Source organism: Jaculus jaculus, chromosome 16 (genome assembly GCF_020740685.1).
Source record: "Jaculus jaculus isolate mJacJac1 chromosome 16, mJacJac1.mat.Y.cur, whole genome shotgun sequence".
Classification (NCBI taxonomy): domain Eukaryota; kingdom Metazoa; phylum Chordata; class Mammalia; order Rodentia; family Dipodidae; genus Jaculus; species Jaculus jaculus.
In genome coordinates, this window is record NC_059117.1 from 76236127 (window position 1) to 76255485 (window position 19359).

Sequence of the window (19359 nt, forward strand, 5' to 3'; positions counted from 1 at the left end):
GCTGGCCCTGAACTCACAGTGATCCTACTTCTGTCTCCCAAATGCTGGGATTAAAAGGCTTGCACCACCCCGCTAGCATAACAGAGTTTTCTATGGCATTTTCATACATAATTATTTTGGGTTGTTTCTCCCCTTCCATCGCAATGCCCCTTATCCCCATGGTACCTCTGCATTCTGTATTCTCTCTTCTACTTTCAAATCAAATGTGTTCTAGTCCCCCCTCCCTTAAAGCCCCTTTCCCCCATTTCATGGGCTTCTTTCTGTTTTCCTGGCCTTTGTCCGCCCTTGACTCCCACATAAATGTACATATGTGATAGTACTCAGGAGGAAGGATCCACCTAGGAGAGGTGACATGTGGCAGTTGTGTTTCTGAGCCTGGCTCACCTCACTGAATACAGTCTTTTCCAGTGCCATTTCCCTGAAGTTCTCATGATTTCATTTATCTTTATAGCTGAATAGGATTCCAGTGGGGTGGGGTGCCGCTATATCTATATTTTCCCCATTCATCAACTGGAGAATGAGGCGGGTTCCATCTCCTGGCTATTGTGAAAAGAGCAGCAACGAATGTGAATGTGCCAGTGTTTCTGTGGTAGAATGTTTGGAAATATACCCAGGAGTGCTGTAGCTGGTTCATATAGTAAATCAATTTCCAGCACTTAAATGTATTTTAGCTCGGCGTGGTGGCGCATGCCCAGCACTTGGGAGGCAGAGGTAGGTGGATTGCCATAAGTTCAAGGCCACCCTGAGACTACATAGTGAGTTCCAGGACAGCCTGGACTAGAATGAGACCCTACTTCAAAAACAAAAAAACAAAAAAAAAAATGTATTTTATCTTTTTATTTATTGAACAAAGGAAAAGAGAGAATGGCTGCACCAGGGCCTCTAGCCACTGCAAGCGAACTGTAGCTGCATGCACCACCTTGTGCATCTGGCTTTATTTAGGTCCTGGGAAATCGAATCTAGGTCCTTTGGTTTATTTAGCTGGAAGCTCCCTAACTGCTAAGCCATCTTTCCAGGCCCTCCTTCCCCCTCCCCCTCCTTTTTTTTTGAGGTAGGGTTTTGCTGTAGCCTAGACTGACCTGGAATTCACTATGTAGTCTCAAGGTGGTCTTGAACTCATGGCGATCCTTCTACTTCTGCCTTCCAGAGTACTGGAATTAAATGCAGGTACCACCAGCTGGTTTATCTTTTAGAATGCCCTCCTCTTCCATTTCATTCCTTTTTGGTTTTGCCTTTTCTGAACTGTCCTTGAGACAGATGGCCTTGTGAAAGACATTGTAACTGTAACATCCTGGTCACTTTTTGTTTGCCCCTGACCCTGGATCTTGCTGGCTCCTGCACCTTTCTAACTCACTGCCCCCAGGTAGCAGTTTCCTTCATGCTCTTCTGCCAAACATGGCGTTCTGTAATCCCAGACATTCTGGAGGCTTGGGAAGATTACTTGAGCCCAGGAGTTCAAGACCAGCCTGGGCATCATTGCATATAGAGAGACCCTGTATCAAAGGAAAACAATAAAAAAGTGGTTGTGGGGGCTGGAGAAATGATAAAGGCACTTGCTTACAAAGCCTAAGAACTCATGTTCAAATCTCCAGGTCCCACATAAGTCAGACTTGTGGTGACTCAAGTATGCAATGCCACACATGCACACAAGGGGGCGCATGCATCTGAACTTCCTTTGCAGTGGCTGAAGGCCCTGGTGCACCCATTCCGTCTCTCAAAATGAATAAAAATGATTTCTAAAACGTTGTTGCAGGGCTGAAGAGATGGTTCAGCAGTTAAGGCACTTGCCTGCAAAGCCAAATGACATGAATCAAACCACCACAGTCTCACTCTAGTCCAGGCTGACCTGGAACTCATTATGTAGTTTCAGGGTGGCCTCAAACTCATGCCAACCTTCATACCTCTGCCTCCCAAGTGCTAGGATTGAAGGTGTGCACCAGCACCACAACACCCACCTAGCTTGCCTGCTTGCTTGCTCTTTCTTATTCCCTTCCTCCCTCCTTCCTTCCTTCTGGTATAATCTCACTGTAGTCCAGGCTGACCTGGAACTCAAAGCAATGCTCCTACCTCTGTCTTCTGAGTCCTGGGACTAAAGGTGTGTGTCACCACGCCCGTCTTTCTTTCCTTACTAACCCTAGTCCTTTAACACCTGCAATCATTGTGGGGCCACCCACACCACCTGTCTAGGGTTTTGCTGCCCCACGTATGGCTTTAAGGTGAGCACAATCCAACCTCGTGTCATGGGGGTGGTGATAATATTTTTACAGCAGTGCTTGGAAACTACTCCCCACATCAAGGTTGCTAGGCCAGGGTGAGTGCAGGAGGCTGGCAAGAGTGAACTTTTTTTTTTAAATTAATTTATTTATTTGCAAGCAGAGAGAGGCATAGAAGAGACAGAGACAATGGGCGCACGCCACGGCCTCCAGCTACTGCAGACACTCCAGATGCATATGCCACTTTGTGCATCTGGCTTTGTGTGGGAACTGGGGAATCAAATTCAGGTCATTAGGCTTTGCAGGCAAGTGCCTTAACCGCTGAGCCATCTCTCCAGCCCAAGAGCGAGCTCTTTTGTTTCTGGGACAAGAAGAGTGTGGGGAAGTAGCAGTAGTAGGGAGCAAATTTCCAGTTTTCAGGAGCTCTGCCAGCCTTTGCCCACCAAGTTAGAGGCACCCACGTGGGTCCTGCGTAAGCCCCATGATCCTTCCATTTGCCCCTCGCTGCAGGCTGACTGCTGAGCCATGGCTGGGCGGCACTGCCGAGTGTCCTCTCCGCTGTCAACAGGGCACGCCCCACACCGTCCGCGGAGGTAGTCTCTAGGGCTTTTGCTTGGTGACTAAGGCAGGTCTTGGCTGGGGGAAGAAGTGAGTCAGTCCAGGTTTTTTTTTTTTTTTTTTTTTGACAGGGCATAAATTTAAAGACTTGCACAATAGCTTTTGTTTTCCCAGCTCCAGCCATAGAGGGTTATCTATAGGATCAGCAGGTGTTAGCTTGGTCTCAGACACTGAGCTGCTGTCCTCAGGCCTGTCTCTTTGGTCATTGGGACCTCCCCCTTCCCCCATCAATGAACCTGCTTCTCCATCTGGAAAATGGGAAAACCAAACCAAGTCTGCGTTTCCTGTACTCCGGGAACCACCTTTCCTATTCTCACACCCTATGGCTGTCTCTTGCATTTTCACTTAATATCATTTTCCCCTGTGGTTGACTCACTTTTACAATAGATATATTTGGAAAGGAGACTTTGTGCCATAGTCCTCCTAATGGAAAAGCAGTGTCACTAAGTAAATGGAAGGGAACCATAAATAAACCTAAATCAGTGCTATACAGTGGCAGTCAGCCGCTTGCCCAGTCTCAGAGGGAGGCCTCCCCTGGCTTTTAGTGAAAAGAGATGGAGAAGCCCAGAAGGTATGTTGTACTATACTACATTAACTCTAAGCCTGACCTGCTCAAAGGGACAGAAAGGATTGGGACTGGGGAGAGAAGCTCATGTCTGTGATGAAAAGTGACCCGTCATCGCTTACCCCCACCCAGCCCGGGACAAGCACACAGTGGCTTCTCCTCACGTGTGGACTGGCTTTCTGTGGTTGGCACCTGCAGGCTGGGCCACTGCAGACAAAAACAGTTGGTATATCTCGAATTGTCCCCAGTCGTGAGTACGGTGATGAACTCTGATACCAACTCAATCCATCCCATCCTGGGCAAACCTCGTCCCTTTGTCCCTAGGATCTACCTCCCATAAGATATGGCAATAGTGCCATGTGGGCTGGGGGCATAGTTCACTTAGAGTGCTTGCTTGGCATGTACCACCTTCACAGGGTGTGACGCCTCATGCATGGAACCCCGGTACCTAGGCAGCGGAGACAGGAGGATCAAAAGTTCAGGGTTATTCTTGGTTACATAGCAAGTGTGAGGCTAGCGAGAGATCCATGAGAGAGAGACTCCCCATATATAAAAAATATATATGCATATATATAACATAATGGTGCTTATAAGTCTTATTTAATGACCCCAAAGTGAACGTAGTAAGGAGGCTAGCAGATTTTTTTCTTTTCTTTATTTATTTGAGAGAGAGAGAGACAGACAGACAGAGAGAGAATGGGCATACCAGGGCCTCCAGCCACTGCAAATGAACTCCAGACATATGTGCCACCTTGTACATCTGGCTTACGTGGGTCCTGGGGAATTGAATCTGGGTCCTTTGGCTTTGCAGGCAAGCTCCTTAACCGCAAAGCCGTCTCCCCAGCCTGGAGCTTTTTTAAAAAAACTTTTATTTATATATTTGCTAGCAGAGAGAGAGAGACAGAGACAGAGAGGAGACAGACAGAGAATAGGTATGCCAGGGTCTCCAGCCACTGCAAACGAACTCCAAACACATATGTCCCCTTGTGCATCTGGCTTACATGGGTACTGGGGAATTGAACCTGGGTCCTTTAGCTTAGCAAGCAAGTGCCTTAACTGCTAAGCCATCTCTTCAGCGCCCCTCCCTCCTTTTGTAATTATTCACTTGTTTACTTGGCTATGGAGAGAGTATGGACACACCAAGGCTTCTTGCTGCTGTAAACGAACCCTGTGTGGGAACCATTTTCTTCATTGGCCATAGTGGGTACTGGGGAATTGAACCCCAACCAGCAGGCTTTGCAAGCAAGCCCTTTTAACTATTGAGCCCTCTTCCCAGCCTGGCCAACACAGCAATATCTTTAAAAAAGAAAGAAAGAAAAAGAGCTGGAGAGATGGCTTTGTGACTAAGGCACTTGCCTGCAAACGCCTAACGACTAGGGTTCAGTTCCCCAGTACGCACATAAAGTCAGATGCACCAAGTAGTGCAGCTGGCTGGAGTTCATTTACAGCAGTTATATGTCCTGGTGTGCCCATTTATTCATATTCTCTCTCTTTCCCTACCCCCTTACAAATCAATTAAAAAAAAAAAAAACCGAGCCAATGGGCACGCATGCCTTTAATCTCAGCACTTTGGAGGCAGAGGTAGAAGGATAATGGAGAGTTCCAGGCCACTCTGAGACTACATAGTGAATTCCTGGGCCAGAGTGAGACCCTACCTTGGGGGAAAAAAAAAACCAAAAAAAACCAAACTGCTGGGCGTGGTAGCACACACCTTTAATCCCAGCACTTGGGAGGCAGAGATAGGTGGATCCATGTGAGTCGAGGCCACCCTGAGACTACAAAGTGAATTCCAGGTCAGCCTGGGCTAGAGCGAGACCCTACCTCGAAAAACAAAACAAAAACAAAAAACAAAGAACAAGTATTGGCACAGTGCAATCCTCCACGTGACCAGGGCAAAGAGAACGTACCTTGTGCTTGTTATTCTGTTTATCTTAAATACAAGTGTGGGACCTGCTGGTACAGATCATCCTCAGGACGTTAAGGGATGGGTGTGATCATATGGAGGCCTCAGCAGTGCTCCCTGCCCCGTGTGTGGAAAGACCAGAGCTAATTACCTTAGGCTGTCAGGCCCTGCTGCTTGGGAGCATGGCAGGCTGGAGTTCTCAAAGCCACAGAACTTCAGACTTTGCCTCCAGGAGCTTCCAGTCCATAGCTTTTTGTGCAAGTAAAAATGTCGTCCAAGAGCATTTCCAGTGGCTGCTGAATATTTGCACCGCCTCTGACAGCAGGCAGAAGTCTGGAGGGGGATGGCTCCAAGGTAGATGCTTTATGAAAAAGTGGTGCTCAAAAACCATGTGGTTCGCTGGGTGTGGTGGCACACACCTTTAATCCCAGCACTTGGGAGGCAGAGGTAGGAGGATCTCCGTGAGTTCGAGGCCACCCTGAGACTACATAGTTAATTCCAGGTCAGCCTGGGCCAGAGTGAGACCCTACCTCAAAAAACAAAAAACAAAACAAAAAAACCCATGTGGTTCTGGGTGTGGTGGCGCACGCCTTTAATCCCAGCACTAGGGAGGGAAAGGTAAGGCGATTGCTGTGAGTTCAAGGCCAGCCTGAGACTATAGTAAATTCCAGGTCAGCCTGGGCTAGTAAGACCCTACCTCGAACCTCCCTTCCCCCACAAAAAAGTGGTTTTGGTAGTCTTTAGTTATTGGGCTGTGCCTACCTAGTCTTCAGGCTTCTGAATATATGAACTCAGAAGCATTAAAAACTTTTTTGAGGGCTGAAGAAATGGCTTAATGGTTTTGCTTGCAAAGCCAAAGGGCCCAGGTTCAATTCCCCGGTACGCACCCTGGTGTCACTGACCATGTACTTCTTGTCTGACGATTTAGGGTAGGCACCCTGTGCACAGGCAGATCAAATAGGGAAACACACACACACACACACACACACACACACGTGTAAGTTGTAGAGAGCTGTCTATATAATTAAGAGGCAGTACTTGGATGTGGATAGGAAGTAGAATCTGACTTCAAATTTAAATGACATAGTTTCTATGCCTCCCAAAACACCAGATAGCTCCACAGAGCCTCGGTCTTTGAGAATCTGAAGAGGGTGTAGAAAGGGAGGCCTAGTGGAAGCGCCCAGCACCCTCCACTCCTCCCCTAGGAGGGAGGAATTCAAAGAAAGGATGAATGTGTGAGGGAATCTTGAGTGTCTTCCAGCCCAGCATTTGTGTTGAAGGAGGGGAAAATGCAGCTCAAGCCAGCAGAGCCAGCAGCCTCAGTCACTTCTAGTCTGGATTGGAAGACTGTTGGAAGGAAGGTAGAAGCTTCCAGAAGTCTTTGTTGAACTGTGAGAGTAGCTCTCCATGACCAGCCCAGCTACAGCATGCTACTTACACAGTGGACAGCGACATGGGAAAGATCCTCATTGGGTCCAACTTCCTGCTGGGGAGCAGTTTCACATGAAACCGTCTTTCCTCACCAGTGAGCTCACTGGGGCCTTCTCCACAAAGCCTAATTGTTTTGGACCCATAAGTATAAGCTGCTTAATTAATTGACTCAAGTCTCGGGGCAGATTTACTTTTCCTTATGAATAAATCTGTCGTCTTAAGTGCTTCTGACTGAGATGGAAGAGGTTGTGGGAGGACGGAAGGAGGATGCAGGGAGGACTTAGGGGGCACCACGAGCCAGAACCCCTGGTTTTTGGGCTCAGCCTGCTGTTGGGCAGCTGTCTGTGGGGCTGTTTCCTTGGAAACGGGACCCGAGCAGAGTCAGGAGTAGCAGACCCCTAGAACCCGTGATTTACTGTGTTTGTCTGTCCGTCTCGTCTCACTGTGGCCCAGGCTGTAGTCACTATATAGTCTCAGGGTGGCCTCGAACTCAGTGATCCTCCTACCTCTGCCTCCCAAGTGTTGGAATTAAAGGCTTGTGCCACCATGCCTGACTTTTCATCTTTTAATATTTTATTTGTTTATCTGCAAGTAGAGAGACCGAGACAATGAGAAGGGAGGGGGAGAATGGGCACACCAGGGCCTCTTGCCATTATAAACAAACTCCAGATGCATGTGCCACATTCTGCCACCTCTTCTGCAATGTCCCCGAGCCTTGAGGGGTATGACAAAGATGTCTGAGTGCCAAACACTCCACTGTCACTTTTCACCACTTTGGTGAGTTTTGAGTCACCACTGTCATCTGAAAAGAGAAGCTTCCCTAACCAAAAGTGAGAGCAGTATTAATACATGGTTATAAACCTAAGTGTATAGAGGGCAGTTTGGAGGCATAATACATCCATTCAGCCAGACAGCAGTAGTGGGTCCCCCCTAGGCTTAATTATGACCTCCCAGCTATACTTGCTCAGCCTTCTGGGTAGCTAGGATTATAGACATCTGCCTCAGCAAATACTAAATACTAAAACAAAAACAATGGTGCCTTGGTGTTTACTGCTCACATCTAGGGAAGGCGTCAGCAGGTGGGGCAGATGATGCTCAGGGGTGAGCAGTGGGGCAGCAGCTGACTCTTAGGCTCTCCTGCAGGGCGAGGGCTGCTCACTCTGGTCCGGGGAGCAGCAGCGAGTCCGCAGGGCCTGACAGTGCAGGGGATCGGCAGTGAACAGCTACCTTCCACCCCGCGGGGCTGGGCTCAGGGCTGCTGTTTACCTCATTTAGTGTGGGTTGGATGGGAGCCATCTGGACTGTGCCTGGGTATCCTAAACAAAGTCCTGCCTGGTTGGTAGGGGCCACATGGATTATTTACAGCGCTCTGTTGCTGGGTGTGGTGCATGCCCGTGAGCCACACACTGCGGAGGCTGAGGCAGGAAGGTTGAGTGCAAGGCTCGTCTGTGCAGCCCAGTCAGACCTGTCTAAAACAGCAGAACCCCAAGAGAAATGTCCCCTTCATCCCACTTGTATGCAGGACTCGAGCACATCCAGGTCTCTCTTCTTCTAGATTGTTTGTTTCCTAGATCTTGGCTGAGAGAGAGAATGGACACTTGCCAGGGCCTCTTGCCACTGCGAACAAACTCCAGCTACATGCGCCGCTTTGTGCATGTGGTTTTACATGGGTACTGGGGAACTGAACCCTGGGCTTGTCGGCTTTGCAAGCAAATTCCTTTAATTGCTGAGCTTCCTTCTCTTCAGCCCTTGATTGCTTTTTATAGATACCTGTTTATTTACAAGTGTTTGATCATCTTAAAGACATTTTTTTCCCCCCTAAGGTAGGGTCTTACTCTAGCCAAGGCTGACCTGGAACTCACTCTGTAGTTCCAGGCTGGCCTCATAGAGTTTCTCCTTACCTCTGCCTCCCGCGTTCTGCGATTAAAGGTGTGTGAGCTATCATGCTCAGGTAAAACGTTCTCTAGCCTACAAAAATCATGAGTTTTATTATGACAGCTTCATACATTTACATCCTAGTACCTTGCTCAAATTCACCCCTCCTACCCTGTACCTTCCCCTCTGACCTACTCACTGACTTCTTTCTCTCCCACAAAATAGTCCACTTTCTGTTTTCTTGTCAAGTCAGTACTTTTGAAGGAGTCATTATTTTTATTTATTAATTTTGTTTGTTTTCTGAGGTAGGGTCTCGTTCAGGAGAATTCAGTATGTAGTCTCAGGGTAGCCTCGAACTCACAGCTATCCTACTTCTGCCTCCCTAGTGCTGGGACTAAAGGTGTGCACCACCCACCCAGCTCTTATTTATTTAGGAGAGAGAGAAAAACAGAAAGAGGCCGACACGGAGACAGTGAGTATGGGCACACCAAAGTCAGTGAACTCCAATTGCATGTGCCACTTTTGTGCATCTGGCTTTACATGGGTACTGGGGAATCAAGCCCAGGCCATCAGGCTTTGCATGCAAGCTCCTTTAACCACTAATCATTTCTCCAGCCCTTAAGTAGCATTTTTAAAAATGCTGGACATGGTGGTGAATGCCTCTAATTAATCCCAGTACTTGGGACCAGCCTGAGACTACATAGTGAATTCCAGGTCAGCCTGGGCTAGAGTGAAACCTTGCCTCAAAAAAATAAATTAATTAATAAAAACCACAAAACTTTTTGCAGTTATTATTTTAGTTAGTAATAATAATTGTTTTATTTGTTTGAGAGAAATAGTTATATTTATTTGAGAGAAAGAGAATGGGTATGCCAGGGCCTTCAGCCACTGCAAACAAACTCCAGATTCATGTGCCACCATTTGCATCTGGCCTTAAGTGGGCCCTGGAGGACTGAACCTGCAGGGGTCCTTTGACTTTGCAGGTAAGAGTCTTAACTGCTAAGCCATCTATCTCTTCAGCCCCAAACCACCTTTTTTTTTTTTTTTTTTTTTTTTACTTATTTCAAGGAGAGAGAGCAAGTGGGCATACCAGAGTCTCTTGCCACTGCACCCGACCTCCAGACACATGTGCTACTTTGTGTACCTGGCATTATGTAGGTAATAGGGAATCGGACCCAGGCCACCAGGCTTTGCCAGCAAGTGTATTAACCTCTGGACCATTTCTCCAGCCCTCAAGTAGCACTTTGAAAAGATGCCTCGCCTCAGTTCATCCTTACCCAAGGTCTGAGGTCTTGGATGATGAACATGAGACCCTGTAGAAGGTTAGCTGGTTAGCAGGAGGATGAGCCCGAACCAGTGACCGAGTCAGATGGACTCCCAGACCCGAACTCTGGTGTTTCTATGGACAGAGGATTTAACTCACTTCTTTTTGTTTGTTTGCTTGCTTGCTTTTTGTTTTTCAAGGTAGGGTCTCACTCTAGCCCAGGCTGACCTGGAATTCATTATGGAGTCTAAGGCGGGCCTCAAATTCACAGCAGTCCTCCTACCTCTGCCTCCTGAGTGCTGGGATTAAAGGTGTGAGCCACCACGCCCGGCATAACTCAATCCTTCAGTGTCATTATTTTTTTTTTTAATATGGAACGCTTCACGAATTTGCATGTCATCCTTGCACAGGGGCCATGCTAATCTTCTCCGTATCATTCCAGTTTTAGTATATGTGCTGCTGAAGCGAGCACTGGTGTCATTTTTTAAAAAATTATTTATTTGAATGCAGAGAGGTACAGAAAGAGAGAGTGGGTGAGTATGGGTGCACCAGAGCCCCTAGCTACCACAAACTCCAGATGCAGGCACCACCTTGTGCATCTGGCTTACATGTGTACTGGAGCATCAAGCCTGGGTTGTTAGGCTTTGCAGGCAAGTGCCTTAACCACTGAGACATCTCCCTGGCCCTCCACTCTCATTTTATGTGATGAAATAAGCTCGTTTGTTCTCATGTATGAGAGTAGATGTGTGAGCTGGGATTTCCAGCAATGACTCCCCTGGGATCTGCACCGATCTTGGTGGGTGAACACATGTTGTGCTGGGTTAGTCTGTGTCTAAAGGCCATAGAGGCAGGAGCCCTGGGCTTTCTGATACCTGTGGATGGATCTCTTGGGGGTTCATGGCTAAACCATAGGGCCTTTTTGCTTTTCTTGAAGATCTTGGTTTTTCCTGAAGGACCTGCTTTCCTTACTAGCACCAACATTGAGTCCTAAGCTATATTCCCTGCTTTATTTCCCAGCGATAGGGAGCAAACATATCCACTCCCATTGCTTTGGTATCGTAGGCATTCATGAGGCAGGAGGAATTAAAATGCTTGCCTTGAGCCAAATAGCCCTGAATGCAGCCTTGGGGTTCTCAGTCCCTTGTTGGAGTAAACAGGTTAAGCAATTACATGATTGCTCAGGTCATGCTCCTGAAATTCCTCAACCTACCCTCACATCTTCCCTGGAACCCTGCTGGGCTTTTCTCCGCTGAGGGATCAGGAGACCTTGCCTCCTGCCTGCACTGGGTGGTCCCAGCCACATAGCAGCTGACTGGCCTGGTTGCTGCCATCTTTTTTTCTTTTTTCCTTTCTTGGAGTTCTGAAACTCATTAGAGACTCTAGCATTCCCGAGATTCCTTCTGTGACTGGTTTGGTGAAACATTTCGTTTCTTCATTTCCCCAGTTGACCCCACTCTGCCCCTTGCCCTTCACTGGACTGTCTAGGTACCTGCCTGCCGTCAGGGAAGTGCTCTGTGCTTGGCCCGTGTGTGAGCTGTCATCTAGGCTAAAGGATTCCCCACAACGCCTTCTGCATTGGGCCCAGCCTGGCTTTCCAAGTGAATCTGGCCTTGTCTTTCAGGATAAACTTTAAATTTGCATCAGTCCTCTTTGGCGAAAGGATCTTTTTAGTATGTGTTTGCTTACCTGTAAGAAGCCTCCGTGTCTATACACTCCCCTTCCCCTCCCTCTCTCGTTAAAGAGCCAATCTCATGATCTTACTGTTCCCATGGCCTCACCCTGGTGTGGTGGAGTAGTGGGAGGAATGGGGTGTGGTTTCTGGGATTGAGGCCTTGGGTGCTAGGCAAACACCACTCCCGAACTGTTGTCCCAAGCCTTCTTAAACAACAAAAACAAAACAACACCAGCAAAAAACAACAACTTTATTTGCAAAGAGAGAGAGAGGAAATAGGTGTAGCAGGGCCCCGCCTTGTACACCTGGCTTTATGTGAGTACTGAGGAATTGAACCCCTGCCAGCAGGTTTTGTAAGCAAGTACCTTTAAGCCTCCTCACCATTCCCTCTTTTTTACTGTCTTCTTTTGTTTGTTGGTTTTTGTTTCTCGAGGTAGGGTCTTTTTAGCCCAGGCTGACCTGGAATTCACTGTGTCATCTCATAGTGGCCTCGAACTCAGAGATGCTCCTGTCTCTACCTGCTGGGGTTAATGTCATACGCCACCACACATAGCTTCTTTTTTACTTTTTATTCTGAGATAAGGTCCTTTTCAAGTTGCCCAGGCAAGCCTTAAACTTGTGATCCTCCTACCCCAGCCTCCCAAGTGTGGAGATTACAGACCTGTACGGCCAGGCCCAGGGCTCTATTGACGATTTTATTCCAGGGACCTTTGTGACAAGGGAGTGCGGGGTTGGGAGGAAAGACCAAGACTGAATCGTGTTCACCATGCTCATTTGGTCTCTGTCAATTGCCATTTTTCTGATGGTTTAGAAAGCAATTGGGAAACTTTGTGGATTTTTTTTTTTTTCCTGCATTAAGAGGTTCTTAATCCCAAAGGCAAGTGGTAGAAACTCATGGGCGCCGTGTGTTAGGTTTTGTTTAGATTTTGCAATAGCAGACCAAGATGGGCAGATTCTGGGACCGAAGGCTTCATTGTAATGAGTGAGGGAGAAAGGGGGCAGAGAGAGAGAATAAATTAAGAGAGAGGAAAGGGAGGATTGTGCTCACCTGCAACAGGAGGACATGTGTAGGTAGTGTCAGGCACTGTGAGGTCATGGATATCCAGGCCATTTTATATCTGGAGGGTCTTTCTTTTATTTATTTATTTTTTGGGCGTTTTTCTAGGTAGGGTCTCACTGTAGCCCAGGCTGACCTGGAATTCACTTTGTAGTCTCAGGGTGGCCTCGAACTCACAGTGATCTTCCTACCTCTGCCTCCCGAGTGCTGGGATTGAAGGTGTGTGCCACCATGCCTGGTTCGAGAACCTTCTTAGTGAGTGAGGGGCTCTGGGTGATGAGCAGAGGTGTGGGGGCTAGGGTAGTGTCCAAAAGTACCTCAACTACAAGACCAGGAGGCAGTCCTGCCAAGTGGTAGAGGAGAGATGGGATGGGTGGAGCTCCCAATCTAAGAGCAATGAGGATCTTTTCGCTGAGGATCCAAGCTGGGGGTGCTGACGTGCTCCTGTGGCCCCAGCCCTGGGGAGGCAGAGACAGTCTTGCCAAACCAGAGAAGAGAACTCCAGGCTCAGTGAGAGAGAACCAGTCTGAAAAAGGTCTCTTCACTGAGGAACACACCTGATGTTGATCGCTCCTCTGGTCTCCATGTACATCAATCTACATATTTTCCCACATACATGAACACACATGCATGCACATGACACACATCCATGCAGAAATTTTTTTTTTTCTTTTCTGAGGTAGGGTCTCACTCTGGCCCAGGCTGACCTGGAATTCACTATGTAGTCTCAGGGTGGCCTTGAACTCATGGCGATCCTTCTACCTTTGCCTCCTGAGTGCTTTGATTAAAGGCATGCGCCACCACACACTTGGGAGGCACATAGGAACTAGAGATTGAACATGGGTCCTTAGGCTTCACAGGCAAGTTAACCACTGAGCCGTCTCTCCAGCCTCCCCCCCTTTTTTTGGTAGGGTCTTACTTTAACCCAGGCTAACCTGGAATTCACTATGCAATCTCAGGCTGTCCTTAAACTAATAGTGATCCTCTTACCTCTGCCTCCTGGGTGCTGGGATTAAGCTACCATGCCTGGCTTAATTCTTGTATAAGTGACAAGATTGACCATATAGACCCCTTGACCTGCATGTACATACCTTTCTCTGAGCCAGTCACAGTTTTGGGGACCTGCCATGTCTACACACCTGCATACTGGGTGCCTACAAGGAACCTGGGTTCGCAGACCCACAGGAAGTCCTGCAGCGCGGCTCTCAGAACCCTGTGTCTCTTCTGAGCGATGTTCCATTGCACACAGTGTGGCTGGCTCACAGGGCAGAAACCACAGTATTCAGCTTTCTAAAACAATTCATTTACCAGTTTATGTGCACATCAGGGGCCCTTACTGCTGCAGACAAACTTCAGACACGTGTGCCCTTTTTTTTGCAGGGGGTGGGGAATGTTGAAGTAGGGTCTCACTGCAGCCCAGGCTAACCTGGAATTTGCTCTGTATTCTTTGGGTGGCCTCAAACTCATGGTGATCCTCCTACCTCTGCCTCCTGAGTGCTGGGACTAAAGGCGTGCGCAACCACGCCTGGCTACACATTTTATGTGTCTGGCTTTACATGGGTACTGGGTACTTGGGAATTGAATCTGGGCCAGCAGGCTTTGCAAGCAAAGTGATTTTAACCACTAAGCCATCTGCCTAGCTCTGGATTCAGTATTTATTGTAAGATCCAATCCAGTCTAGATAGCTGTGGACTGAGAAGGACTGGGGGGTTAACCTTTAAAACAAAATGGGGTGTGTTGAGTATGCTGTTAAAGTTGTACTATAGGCCAGTGGCCCCCAAAGACGCAGCATCTCTTCCATCAAAGATGTTGAGCATAAACAGTATCCGGGGCCCGTCTCCAAGCTGGGAACATGTCACTTGAAGTTCCAGATCGCCTATGTGGATGGCTCCTTCCTGCCTGGAAGCAGCGGCGGCCCATTGCCTTGGGCTTCTTTGAGCTGGCCCCTGCCCCAGTGCGAGCCCTTCCTTCCTTCCGGCCCCGGGCACGCTGGAGAGGCAGCAGGGGAAGCTCTTCCTGCCAGGCCCCAGTCAGCATGACTCGGATGGCTTCAGCTGGAAAAACTGATTCAACACATGCACTCAGGCCAAGGATTTCCCCAAACACTAATCACCATTTCCAGTGATTCCTTCCAGTATGCTGGCGTTGGATTTGCAGGGAATTTTGTCCACTGTGGCTCCAGTGGCTTCTGCTGTCCAGAAGCTAAGAAGGACTTGGTGGGGACAAGCCTGCCCGGGCAAGGGATGTGTCCTGTCACCAGTCTGACCTCTACTAGGTGTGACAACATTTCTTTTTGCTTCTTTTCCCATCTTTTTTTGAATGGGCAGGCCAGGGCCTCCTGCTACTGCAAATGAACTCGGATACATGGGTCACTTTTGCATCTGGCTTTATGTGGGTACTGGGGAATTGAACTTGGGTCCTTAGGCTTCTCAGACAAGTGCCTTGAGGCACTTTCTGTAGCAGCCCTTAGTTTATATAGATTGGAAGATGGGGGTCAGCCTCTGCTCTGGGTGTCAAAAGGAACTTTGGTGGCTAAGGTAGAATCAAGATCCCTTTACTCGCAGGAATTCAGCTTCCCTTTACAATACCACCTGCTAGGAAGAATAAGGCAGAGTTTGTAGCTTGGAGGAATACATGAGTCTTGAGAATGAACAAGCAGGGGCTGGGGAGATGGTTCACCGGTTAAAGTCATTTGCTTGCAAAGCCTGCTGGCCCAGGTTCATTTTCCCGGTGTGATGGATTGAACCAGATGTCCCCTGTAATGGGTGCTTGGTCCCCAGCTGGTGGGAGTTGAAGGGGTGGGGTCTTGCTGGAGGAGGTGTGTTTCTGGGGGCAGGCTTAGGGGTGTCAGAGGTCAGCTTGCTCACTTTCTGCCAACTGCTGAGGCCAGGAGTGATGACAGGCTGTCCCCTGACATCCTGACGTCCCCTCAAGGCTGTGAGCCAAGACAAACCCTTTCCTTCCATTAGCTGCTTAAAAAAAAAACAACTTTATTTATTTATTTGAGAGGGGGGGGATGAAAAGGACTTCTAGCTGCTGCAGGTGAACTCCAGATGCATGTACCCCCTTGTGCATCTGGCTTCCGTGGGTCCTGGGGAAATCAGAACTGAGGTCCTTTGGCTTTGCAGGCAAACGCCTTAACCACTAAGCCAATCTTTCCAGCCCCCCATCAGCTGCTTTTGGTCAGGTGTTTTGGACCAGCAACGAGAAGGTACCCACTTAAAGCCAGACACAAAAAACTGGTACATGCACCTTGTGGTTGGTTGTAGTATTAAGAGATCCTGGTGTACACTCACAAATAACTAGTAAAAAAAGACAAACAAAAACAGCCTTATTGGGATACGATTCATCTATCAGAATATTCACTCCTGTATTTTTTTTTACTTTCTTTTCAACCCTCCCCCTCCGAGATAGGGTTTCACTCTAGCCCAGGTTTAACTGGAATTCACTCTGTAGTCCCAGGCTGGCCTCAAACTCACAGCGATCCTCCTACCTTTGCTTCCCGAGTGCTGGGATTAAAGGCGTGCACCATGCCCAGTTTTCTCTTTTAAAGTATACAATTTTTAGTATATTTAGAGAGCTATGCAACTGTCACTGCTCTATAACTTCAGGACATTTTAAAATGCTTTATTTATTTGAAAGAGGGTAAGGGGCACACCTCCAGCCTCTGCAAACAAACCCAGGTACTTGGGAATTGAACCTGGGTTTCTTTGGCTTTTTAGGCAAGCATTGTAACCACTAAGCCTACTCTCCAGGCCAGTTTCAGGATATTTTAAATCTCCTCATCCCTCACCTTCCTTAGCAGCCACTTCCTTTTCCCCCCTCTCCTTGGGCCATGGATTACTCTGACCTCTCCCACAGTGGGATTGCACAGCACATGTCCTGACATAAGTGACTTCTTTTCCTTAATGGAATGTTTTCGGGTTTCATCCGCGTTATATCCATATTTCACTTTATGATCAAATGGTGGAAGGCACAGGGCTTGGATTTGAAATAAAGCTGTAAGGCTGGGGTGTAACTTGGTGGCAGCACATCGCCCTGCCTCGCATGCAGGAGACCACCATGGCCTGTCTCTGGCACTGCAAAAACAGGTGCATAAAATGTTCAGATTTATTTTCCCTTTGCTCGGTGAGTTTTTTCCCCTAGAATACTGAGTCTCCTCTGTTTGGAGATGAAATGGGATATGTTTTCAGCCTCCTTGTACCCAAGTAGTTGTTTTTCTTAAGTATTTTTACACCTGGGAGGGAAGTTGGTTCCTGGATGGTAGTACTTTTTTGCCAAGAAAATGAATATATATTAATGAACATAGGTGTTCAACAGTCAGCTGTAGTAAAGTTTCACCCTATACTTACTTTCTAATATTTGACTTGTTTTTGGAAAATTTCATGATGTAATTTTTTTTCTCTTCCTCTTCATGAGTTATTGGAAGCCTTCAATTCTACAGGTAGTATGGAAAAAAATTGTTACAACAAACCCTCACACACCTTCCTGTGGTCTCCATTTACTGCATTTTTTGTTCTGGGTTTTTCTTTTCTTCCTTTGCTGAGGCAGGGTTTTATACTGTATTTGAAACTTCCTTGAAGGCCATTCCGTATCCCAGGCTGACCTCAATCTTGCAGTAATCCTCCTATCTCAGCCAAATTTTGATGTGCTACATTATCATATATATATACATGTGTCTCCTGTAAGGGTCCCCGTTCCACAATCAGGTACAATATGTTATTTTAAAAAATTAAAAATAGAATTGTCATGTGTGGTGGCGCACCCCTTTAATCCCAGCCTTTGGGAGGCAGAGGTAGGATCGTTATGAGTTTGAGGCCAGCCTGAGAATATATAGTGAATGCCAGGTCAGCCTGGCCTAGAGCAAGATCCTACCTTGGTCCCCCCCAATACATACGTACACACACACACACACACACACACACACACAACATGTAATGTGTTTTTAAGTGTTCTACAGACTTCAGAAAATTATTCTTGTAAACTGGGAAGATGAGTCTCATGTCCCCAGAGTTGGGTAGCCCAGAACAGAGCACCTAAATATTTAAGAAAAGTGTCAAATGGGCTGAGAGAGTGCAGCTGAGTGCAACCACGTCCAGCTTTTCTTAGTATTTTTATCTATTTTATTTGTGAAGAGGGAGAAGAGAGAGAAAGTGTGTGTGGGTGTGCACATGCATGTGGGTGTGTGCTTGCATGTGTGCATGCATGTGCCAGGACCTTTTTCTAGTGCAAATGAACTCACACTCCTCCCTTCCCCCAGCTGCTAAGAACCTATAGAGGAGAGATTGCCACGTGGAGGATCTTAAACTATAAGGACTGGGGGGGGGGGGCTTGACAGAATGTATAAATTGTCCCAGAACTTGGAAGAAATACCTCCTTGACTTTCTGGTCTGGCATAGGAATAGTAGGTTGCAGAATTTTTTCAACTGTAATCCCAGCTCCACGTCTCCCAAGTAAGTGGTGTGACTTTAGTCAAGGTTTTGGGTCCCAGTTTGCTTGTTTGAGTCAAGATAGTAATAGGATTTAGCATCTTGGACCTCCTCCATGTTTGAGAAGACTGTGAAATATTTAACACAAGATCTGGTTCACAGTGAAGGCACAAGACATATTTCAAAAGTTTATTTATTTACTAGAGAGAAGGAGGCACAACAAGAAAGAATGGTCACACCAGGGCCTGCAGCCACTGCAATCAATACAAGACGCATGTGCCACCTTGTGCATCTGCCTTACATGGGTCCTGTGGAATTGAACCTGGGTCCTTTGGCTTTGCAGACAAGTCCCTTAACCGCCAAGCCATCTCTCCAGCCCACAAAGACATATTTATTTATTTGACAGAGAAAAAGGGGAGAGAGTGGGTGTGCCAGTGCCTTTAGCCACTGCAAACAAACTCCAGCTGCATGCGCCTCCTTGTGCATCTGGCTAACGTGGGCCCTGGGGAATCAAACCTGGGTCCTTTGGGCTTGCAGGCAAATGCCTCAACTGCTAAGCCATCCCACCAGCCCATGGCCTCTTAATTTGTATCCTAATGGATGGATATATATTGTATATTTTCATTGTAAGGAGGATCAGATTTAGGGCTTTATACATGCTAAGTATATTTTCTCTTTTTGTTTTTCTTTCTTTCTTTTTTTTCAGGTTATTTTGGGATAGGGTCTTGCTGTAGCCCAGGCTGACCTGGAATTCACTATGTAGTCTCAAGGTGGCCTCAAACTCACTGCAGTCCTCCTACCTCTGCCTCCCAAGGGCTGGGATTAGAGGTATGCACCACCATGCCCGGCAGGCACTGAGTATATTTTCTGTTACCTCAAATCAGTCACTCAGACAGTCTCCCTACCCATCCATCCATCCATCCATCCATCCGTGTCAAGACATTTGCCCTCTCTACCTAAGACACACCCCCTCGCTGGTTTTGCTTGTTGTTTTGAGATAGGGTCTCCTTATCCCAGGTTGGTCATGTAACCAAGGATGAGCTTGGTGTTCAGATCGTCCTGCCTCCACCTCCCAAGTGCTAGATTTACAGGTATGAGTTGCTATATCCACTTTTTTTAAAATTGTTGTTGTTTATTTTTATTTATTTGATAGCGACAGACAGACAAAGAGACAGAGAGCGAAAGAGAGAAAATGGGTAAATCAGGGCCTCCCAGCCACTGCAAACGAACTCCAGATACATGGACCCTTGTGCATTTGGCTAAGGTGGGTCCTTGGGGAATCGAGCCTCGAACCAGGGTCCTTAGGCTTCCCAGGCACACGCTTAACCACTC

The 19359-nt window shown here is 47.4% G+C and overlaps 1 protein-coding gene and 1 non-coding gene across 4 annotated transcripts in view; one reads left to right on the forward strand and one right to left on the reverse strand.

The window, feature by feature from the left end:
- The window catches only part of Flnb (filamin B), a 175676-nt gene that overhangs the window by 19609 nt on the left and 136708 nt on the right, over positions 1-19359 (forward strand). The gene's annotated exons all lie outside the window — the stretch shown is intronic.
- LOC123455382 lies at positions 10235-10341 on the reverse strand. Its single transcript, XR_006633871.1, has one exon. It is a non-coding gene; the product is annotated as a U6 spliceosomal RNA (small nuclear RNA).